This window comes from Pteropus alecto, unplaced genomic scaffold (genome assembly GCF_000325575.1).
Source record: "Pteropus alecto unplaced genomic scaffold, ASM32557v1 scaffold112, whole genome shotgun sequence".
Classification (NCBI taxonomy): Eukaryota; Metazoa; Chordata; class Mammalia; order Chiroptera; family Pteropodidae; genus Pteropus; species Pteropus alecto.
This window is the reverse complement of record NW_006433133.1, coordinates 1,521,555-1,530,058: the sequence shown is the minus strand read 5'-3', so window position 1 is coordinate 1,530,058 and position 8,504 is coordinate 1,521,555. Positions and strand designations below refer to the sequence as shown.

General features: G+C 32.1%; 1 pseudogene; it reads left to right on the top strand.

The window, feature by feature from the left end:
- The first annotated feature begins 2,894 nt into the window (after window positions 1-2,894).
- Window positions 2,895-3,013, top strand: LOC112476775 (annotated as a pseudogene).
- Window positions 3,014-8,504: the final 5,491 nt, after the last annotated feature.

Sequence of the window (8,504 nt, the reverse complement as noted above, 5' to 3'; positions counted from 1 at the left end):
GAAAAGTAAATATTTATTAAAAATTTATATTGCCCTTACTGATAAAGTGTACAGCTGAAATTTATTGGATTTCATTAACCAATGTCACCATAAAAAATAAAGAAAGAAATTAAAAGAATATATCCAATTTATTCCTATTCAAACTAGTCCTCATATCCTTTTGAGTTTCTCCTTTTGTAGCTCAACAAGATACCTCTAATTCACCTTGTACTTACCCTCCCCAGACCTAAAATCACCTATTTTTCCAGGGAGTCAAGGTTTTTTTGTGTGGAGGATAACATTTAGAAACCAAGGTCTGGGCTATTGGTGTTCTTATTGCTCCCAGGATGCCATTGTTTCTAGAATGTTTTATTGGGCAAACGTTTTAATTCATTAATTCATACCGAAAACTCTAATTCCAATCCAATACCAGTGGAGTTTTCTTCTTTATCTTTTCCATACTTTTATTTTCCTTTTCCCATTTTTAGAACCCTGTATCAACCTAAATAACAATGTATTACTCATTTTCTCGAATCTATATTTTGCACGAAATAGTTTTATAATTACCACTGCCAACAGAAAACCTACTAAATTAAGTTTTTGATGTTTTTATAGTCCTTTGTGCCTTTAAAATATATCCCAGTGAGGATATATAGCCAGAGTAATATGTGAAAATATTACTTGGATTCATTCTGTGTGTAGTTTTGTAATTCTATCATTAGTAATTCCACGTATTTATTTAAGTATTCGATTTTAGCTTTCTTCTACTTTTTCTGATTAAATTTTATTTTTCAAATATATAAAATATTAACATGGTTTGAAAACCAAAACTATATACTAACAGGGTACTCAGGGGATTCTTATTCTACTCTCTGTTGTTTTTACCCCATCACCACCCATATGTTGTAGATGCCAATTTAATTACTTTCTGGTTTATCTTTCCTGTCCCTTTTTGTAAAAATAAGGACACACACAACTTCATACTGTCTTTTTTCTTTTTAAGAAAAAGTAATATCACCATATAATCTATTGCAACTTTTTTTTTCAATTAATGACATTCTTGACATTGCACAATATTAGTAAATTAATATTTTCTTCATTTTTATAGGTTAGATATACCGTATTTTATTCAAGTAATCTCCCAATTGTGGGCATTAAGTTCTTTCAATATGCTACAATTATAAATAATGCCACAGTGAATAAAATTGTGCATATGTCTTTTCTCTAACATTAGTTGAGAAGTGCCTAGAGGTGGGATTGTTGATTCAAAGATGACATGCATAGTTACTTTTGTTAGGTATTGCTGAATTGTCCACTATAGAATTTGTACCATTATTTCCACTGACAATATATGAAAGTGAACATTTCCCCACAATCTTGTTAACATGTTTACTGTCAAATTTTAGAATTTTTTGCCAAACTAGAAAATGAGAAATGGTTTTCAGTAGAGCTTTGATTTGCACCTATCTAATTATGAATGGAGTTTACCATATTTTTGTATGTTTAAGACTAATTGATAAATCTTTTTTTAAGAACTGCCCATTTATGCTTTATTTCTATTTCCTTTTTTATCGAGTTTTTGGTGGTTTCCTGTTTTATGTTGTGAGATTGGTCCTTTATCAAATATCTCATTTTTCCTTTATTGTCTAATACAATAAAATATCAAAAGTATTATGAATTGCTTAATTTACCTAGGCTGATGCACAGCAAGTTAATTTTACTGATTCTAGTACACTGTACTTTGAGTCTTCTGACTCAAATAAGAGGTGGAGAGTACAAGTGGAATAAAGAGATAACATTAATTTCAGTCTCCGATTGCTTATTTGAAACTCTTGGAGACAGGTGTTTCTCAAAATTTAGCAATTTTTGAGTTTCAGAAAGGTAATGGGTACATATACTATATGTTATGTAAATTATCCATTGGATATTGGACAGCACCATGTAATCAAATATATAAATATTTCTGTAAAAAACTTACGAATATTTATGCTAGGTAGGACAAATAAAAATCATAAGTGGACTCACATCAGCTTAGGTCAGGTTTTGTGGTCAGATTAGTTTAGATAATATCAATTTTTGCTGCCAAATGCTTTATGAATGAAACTTTCAATTTCCAGAGCTTTTTTGGATTTTACAAGTGTGGAAAACAGATTGCAAAATTGTAGTTCATTGAATCAGTCATTTTTGTGTATTGTTTATTTGAGAAAGCTGTGTATTAATAAATAAAGTTTTAAGAGAATCATTAAATTTCAAATAAAATGTATTTTTAAAAATTACAAGGGCAGATTCTTTATACTAGACTGACAATATCGAATAACTTCCTTACATTTCATGGTTTGTGAATATGGAATTAGGTTGAGTGGCTGCTCAGGACTCTATTTCTCTTATTTAGGATATATTTTACGTATGTTTTTTAAAGATACATAAATAACTTTCTTTCCGTTCCCCCTAAATTATATATTTATTTGGTTATTTTTTTATTATTGTTGTCCCTTAATGTCTATTTCATTCATTACTGTATCCTCAGTAACTAGCACAATGTTTGACTGGCTATGTATGCTTGATAATTATTTTTGAATGAATTCTTGAATGAAGGAAGATCACGAAAAGAAGACATAATTAAGGGAAACAAATTTAATTATTCACCCATATGCAATTAAAGTACAGATTGAATACAATAATCCAAAAGGTAGTGCTACTTTACTTCTCACTCTATCCCAACTCAGATTTATCTAGAAATGAACTCACATGTATTGGGAGACAATGAATGCTTCTCTTGCAAAGAGGAAAAGTTAGTTTAGTTTGAACAAGTGGAAATTAGTTACCTTAAGATGCTATTATCTATGTCCTCTTTCCCCCTAGTTATTATTCCTAAAAATGAATCATTATAGAAAAACTAAAACATGTATTTCCTGGTCTATGGCCATGCTACCCAGAACAAGTCTGATCTCGTCTGATCTCGGAAGCTAAGCAGGGTCGGGACCGATTAGTACTTGGATGGGAGACCACCTAGGGAGACCGGGTGCTGTAGGCATAAAAAAATGAGAGATTGTAAACTGACGAGGTCCTTGCAATCTGTGAGGTCAACCAAGGGTTGCCTCACCTAAAAAATAATAATAATGATTAATAATAATAATAAAATAAAATAAAATAATAAAACATCCATCTCCTGTCAAATTTTGAGCCTGTCCTCAATTTCTTGAACTGCCTTTGTCTAAAAATACACCTTTTACCTTTCTAAATATTTGCTTTATTTTTCAGATTATAAAACAATACATATTCATGACAGGCCATTCAGAACAATTATAGACTATTTGGAAAATAAGGAAAAAATAGGAAGAATTAAAATAGTCTACAAGTTCTAAATGATTTATAATGTTTTGGTATATTTTCCTCTAGTCATCATTCTAAGCACAGTATTTTTAAATATACCATATAGACATTTAGAATGCACTAATGTAAATATTTTTTTCTGTACTTGGGATTGTTTGTTTAGATAGTCTTCCAGATGTGAAATCACTGGGTTAAATGGAATGAAGATACATAGGCAAGTTAGACATTTTTCGACAGTCTTTCCAAAAAGCTAGGGAATCCTGATAAATATTTAGCCCCATGAGATCATTTTAAGACTCAACAAGTATCTCATAATGTAAACCTGGAAACATGTTCAAGAGGGACTCCATTACCTACTTGCAATATATGGTTTTTGTTCTGAACTACTAATCATTCTCTTCGACTTTGAAATTGAGACCATTTTTGTAAACAAACGGAAGAATCTAAATGGTTGTCTTTAAGAATGTGTTTTAAAATTGCCAGAGATGTCGTCTTCATGTTTGTTTTAAGTAGTGTTCAATTTATTTCTTATATCACTGATACAGTAATTGCATTATGTCTTAAAACACTTACATTTCAATTTTGACTGACTTAATCCTTAATTTGAATCCCCCCTTGGGGTTCTGAAAACAGTTTACTGTTGCACATTTGCCATCTAGTGACTAATGTGGGAAATTGCAGACTTACACCCTTTCCAATTGGGAAAAGATGTTTAGAGCCTGTATTTCACAAGAAATTCATAGTGGTGAAATGCACAAACTCTCAATGATACTCAGTTTGGATGGGTAGGATTGCTTTATAGGGGCACTCGTGTTCAGTTAAGTGAAGGACCTACCCTAAAAAGAGGTAAGGCTCAGAGAAAATCATAGAGTTTTTCCTCAGCAAATGCTATCTCATCATCCCTATTCCCAAGCACACACTCTTCTCAGTGAAATCAGTTCAAAGGGATATTAAAGGCAGCTTTGAAGTGTAAAACAAATCAAGGGTACCTTGATGTTTTGTATGGAAGGAAGAAAGGGTACCTCACTTGCTTTGCTTTGGATACTGGGTGTTTATTAGATGATTATTTTAAGATGAAAGCAGATCTTTTATTTACCCTCATATAAAGTTTCTTCCTTTCTTTCTCTTTGTAGTTTGAGTTAATTTCTAGTCAAATAGAATGTGGAGCTAAAAAAAAGCATATGTGCCCAGATTTACTATTTATTAGAATTAGATACATTTCATAACTCTCTCTCTGCTCTTTAACTTTTTAAAAATTGTCCCAACCTAATCGAATGACACATAATTCTGAGAATGTGGGCCATGTAAATTATATAAGAGATTCTCTCCAAAGATAAACAATGGAGATGCTCAGATTTGGGGAGTAAAGTAAAGTAAATAAATAAAGGGATGGAGTGTGCGTGGGTAGAAGTGCATGCTTTCAAAAATATGTTATGAAAACTGCTAAGAGCCAAGGTGATGTTCATATTTGTCAGGAATGTTCTTTTGCCTTTATACATACAAGACTCAGGAAGAATGAAGGAAATATTAATAAGTGGGCGAAGTTCGAGGTGGTGAAATATTTTCAATAATAGCAGATTTATCAAGCAATAATGAGCCTGAACCATTTCTAGGTAGCCAGTTACAGATGCCATTTACATAAATTTACAAACTATAAAATAACAAAACCTAAGATAGAGAAAATGCAGAAATCCTCACATCCCCACCTCAAAACTCTTTTGATATATATATTCTAAAATTATTAATTCACTCATTTATTCATTTGACAAGCAACTAATAAGGACATTTCAAAATAAAAACAAAAAACATATGCCTTTGACTCAGCAAATCTATTGCTTAGAATGTACTCTTTGATTATACTCACAAAAGTATGACAAGTTATGATTGCCTGTATATTCATTGCAACTTTGTTTGAAACAGTAAAAGACTATAAATAATCCATCAATGCTGGTAAGGTTAAATTAATTAAAGAAAATAAAATAAAATTTATTACTATAATGAAATAATATTCATCCATTAAAAAGAATGAGCAAAGTTCTATATGCTGGTATAGAGAGCTCTGCAAGTTGTAATTAGTGAAATCAAGGCAATATAATATTTTTACTCATTTCAAGTATATATATAACTATATGCTGTCAGATATTAATTATGATAATTTTCTACTGCTGAAGGCTACAGCCTTTTTGAGTGAGATAACAAAATTCTTCAAGGCCATCAAAGCCTAGTTTACAAAAACCTGATCTATGGTGTAAGTTTACTCCATCTGTACCATCTCTGAAACTGGAACAATAAAGAGAAATATTAAGTATTTATCCTTACTTTTTTGAAAAGAATCGTATTACAAGTTAATCATATTCTGGAAGCATGGTAGCATTTTGAGAAGACCTAGATTTGTTTTTACCATTCAAAAGGAGAACTCTATTCATGTGTAGCCAGCATCCTCTATACCATACTTTTGAACTTTTTCACTTGAGCTCTTGATTCTTTTATGTTGGTTATACTCATTATAATTAATATTTATTGAAATAAATTGAATGCATACCACTTACTAATTGCTTACTTAGTTATATGCAATATGCTAAATACTCATTAATCTTCACAACTATCCTGAGATAGGCACTAGTATGATTCTCACTTTGCATCTCATTTTGATGCTTTACCTAGTGGTGACCTCTCCAAGCAGCACATCTATGACCTGGCTTACCTGTCTCTTCTTTCTTTTACTAAAATGTTTCTATCCTGTGCATTATTTCTTCAGGAGCATGAACATTTTCCAATGTGATAAATTAATCAGTATCAAGATATTTATGCTTGATTGGAAGAATATTTGCTTATGAGAATATTTGAGAATATTTACTTATGTAACAGAAGGTTTTGCAGATACAGCGTATATTTTTACTCACTAATCAACCAATTTATATGATAGACACGAGAGATTTCTATTTTCTTGGAACTTACAGTTTTGTGGAGCATATAGGCATTAATCAAATAATTCACAGAAGCATATAACTTTAAACTCTGATAAATACTATGAAAATAAAACAGAGTGATTACTGCCAGTCTAGTGGATTAGACGGGGCATTCCCAAGGAAGTGAAGTTTATTTCAATATATGAAGGATAAGTAGTAGTTAACTAAACAAATTGAGGGTGAGGACAGTCCCCTCATGAGAACAGAAAGGGCAAAGTCTCAGGGGTGAATGGGAGCCTAGTGATCCAAGAAGAAAAAAGGCTTGAGTGGCTAGAATGTAGAAAACTACACTGAGAGTGGTGAATGAAGAGACTGGAGTGATAGGCAGAGACCGAAAACCATACATAACCTAGGTAAAATAAACAGAAAATTATGCAATTCAATAGATAAGTAAAAATCATTGTGTTAAGCACCATAAATGAAATAAATGCTATGGGAATATGTAAAGAAAACCTTTAAAACATGCTTTGAAATTCAGGAAAGACTTCCAGAAATGTGTGAGCTATGAAGGATGACTAGACATTAGCTAGAATAAGAGGAATTAGAGGTGGTGATAAATAGTAATCCAGGCAAGGGAGCAACAAAGGCCTAGAGAGCAGAGATAGAATGCTAAGTCTAAGGAACTGAGGGTGGCCTTATTAAAGTGCATATTTAAAATGCTCACTTTGGTTGACAGTGGGGAGGTTGGTGGGGACAACAGTCGATGTAGGAAGAGGCTACTGGGGTCCTTCCAGCTGAAGCAAGATGAACAAAGGCAGTAGTAGCAGGAGAAGAAAAGAAGGGATTGATTATATAGATATTAAACAGGAAGAATGACTGTTTGATGAATGATTATTGAGGAAGGATAAGAAAGACAAGGAAACCAGGTTTCTAACTGGGGTAACTGATTGACTTAAAAGGCCATTCATTGTATTAAAATGAACTAGGAACGAAATAGGAAGTAAGAGTTGAATGAATTTAATTTGGGGCATATTAAGTGTTACTCATCTGTGGAGCACTCATACAAACATGTGCAAGTGAGAAATATGTATTTGTTTCTATAACTGAGGACACATGGATTTTGTGATTAAATATTAGGACATCATTAGTATATTGAAGGTGTGGAAATGAGAGTATGCAAAATAAAAAGAGAATTTAGAATAAACCTTTGAAAACAATAGCATTTAAGGGGTGAGAAGGAAATGAGGAGTCCCTAAAGGAAAGTGATTAAGCAGCTAGAGAAAACTTGGAGTATGTGATATCACAGAATTTAAAAAAATACATTGTAAAAAAGAGGGAATGATCAACATTGACAAATGCAACAGAAAAATCAGATAAGGTAAATACAGAAAAGTATCCATTAGGTAGACAACAAAGAATTTCTAGGTTTCTTTTGCATAAGCAATTTCATAGAAGTAGCTGAAGCCAGAGGATGGCAGGATTAAGAATAAGTAGGAGATAAGATATTTAATACAGTGAGAATAGATAACCCATTCATAAAGTCTGGTTGTAAAAATTATGAGACATACGGAGTGAAACTTTTTTTCTTTTTCCTTTCCTTTCCTTTCCTTTCCTTTCCTTTCCTTTCCTTTCCTTTCCTTTCCTTTCCTTTCCTTCTTCTTTCTTTCTTTCCTTCTTTCCTTCTTTCTTTCTTTCTTTCTTTCTTTCTTTCTTTCTTTCCTAGAACTTGCAGTACTATGTTGAATAGGAGTGGTGAGAGTTGGCACCCTTATCTTGCCCTGATCTTTATAGGAAAAACTTTAAACCTTTCTTTCTTTCTTTCTTTCTTTCTTTCTTTCTTTCTTTCTTTCTTTCTTTCTTTCTTTCTTTCTTTCTTTCTTTCTTTCTTTCTTTCTTTTTTACTTTCCTTCCTTCTTTAACTTCTCTTTTTAACATGAGAAGAGGCTTCAGAATATATGAATGATGATTAAAAATAAGCCAATATAGATGAGGGTGAAGATCAAAAGAGGATAATAAATAAAGATAGGTTGCTGAGATTGAGGACGTGAAGAGCAGGCAGATTATAGGTGAAAGATTATTGTTACAAAGGATGCAGGATGCTGTTCTCATTCTAAAATATGGGGAAGAGGAAATATACTGATAATATTCTAGAACTTATGTGAATACCTTAATGGAATATCTTATATTTTCTCAATGGGGAAGAATATATGTTTATCTGATCAAAGAGAGGCTGATAGGTAGTAAAGCAGGCATTGAAAGAGGATAGAGATGTCACTGTGGAGA